The 1,253-nt window shown below is 48.0% G+C and overlaps 1 non-coding gene across 1 annotated transcript; it reads right to left on the reverse strand.

Annotated features, from left to right (window-relative positions):
- Positions 1 to 460: 460 nt before the first annotated feature.
- On the reverse strand, positions 461 to 567 carry LOC113629369 (U6 spliceosomal RNA). The gene has a single exon (XR_003436504.1). It is a non-coding gene; the product is annotated as a U6 spliceosomal RNA (small nuclear RNA).
- Positions 568 to 1,253: the final 686 nt, after the last annotated feature.

The following is a 1,253-nucleotide window of genomic DNA, read 5'->3' on the forward strand; positions in this document are numbered from 1 at the left end:
AAACCACACAAATAAGAATAGAGACAGAGGGGTAATTTTCCAAAGGAACTATGTGTCCTGGTACCAGGGAGGAAGGGACTAAATGCTGGACAGAAAGCAATAAGTATCCCAGAGCTGGGACTTTCCGTGGGAGTGAAATTTAAGAGGGCATCAAAAATTCAGCAAGTTAAATAATATTTTAATGCACTATTTTTTTTTTTTTTGCAGTAGGTGGGCCTCTCACTGTTGTGGCCTCTCCCGTTGCGGAGCACAGGCTCCGGACGCGCAGGCTCAGCGGCCATGGCTCACGGGCCCAGCCGCTCCGCAGCATGAGGGATCTTCCTGGACTGGGGCACGAACCCGTGTCCCTTACATTGGCAGGCGGACTCTCAACCACTGCACCACCAGGGAAGCCCTAATGCACTGTTTTTAAAAACTGAACTAGCAAACTGCAGCCTGAAAGCTGGTTGCCTTTTTCTAAAAAAATATGGAAGTCTTCACAAATTTGTGTGTCATCCTTGCACAGGGGCCAGGCTAACCTTCTCTGTATTGTTTCAATCTGAGTATATGTGCTGCCAAAGTGAGCACCTGGCTGCCTGTTTTTATTACAGTGGCTGGGCTACCTCCTTTGGGAGTTAGGCTCTGCCTCACGACTGCCTGCAAAATCGTTGATGTTCAAGAAGAAGCTGTCTGGTCCCTGAGGCTTCTTGGAACCCAGGAATTGTGAGATGCTCTTTTCCTATGACAACTCTAAATTGGCCTCCTGATTCAGAGAGGTGTGGGAAAGCAGAGGATGCCCTATTTCCCTAACAATTAAGATCAAACTCCATATTAACAGCACAAGCCATTCACTAGATTTTGAAGAAAGAATGCTGGGGGGCCTTGGATTCAAGCTAAGCCTCTGCCTAATATCTCTAGCCCCTCACTCAGGCTCCTCCACCCCAAGCTGACGAGGGCAGGCTCAGCCAGCTTGCTGGCAATACGACATGAAATCTGCTGGGGACAAATGGAGGAAGAGGCAGACCCTATCCACTTTGCTGCCAGACCAAGGCAGGCCTTCCTATTCTGTGTGGGCATGTTATGGCTTCAGTTACTGAGCCAGGCTTTATCCTCTGTGACAACTCATAAAAAATCAACACAGTCTTCAATGCTGTCAGAAGCCTGTGCCTAGAAACAGCTAGTGTTGATGAAAGGGAGAAAGGCATCTTTCCTTCTAATCGCATGTGTGACTAGAAAGCCAGTATTTCATTAACAGGACCACAGGTAACCAGTAG

Source organism: Aethalodelphis obliquidens, unplaced genomic scaffold (assembly GCF_003676395.1).
Source record: "Aethalodelphis obliquidens isolate GAN/ISIS:26980383/991018 unplaced genomic scaffold, ASM367639v1 scaffold26, whole genome shotgun sequence".
In the NCBI taxonomy this organism is placed as follows: domain Eukaryota; kingdom Metazoa; phylum Chordata; class Mammalia; order Artiodactyla; family Delphinidae; genus Aethalodelphis; species Aethalodelphis obliquidens.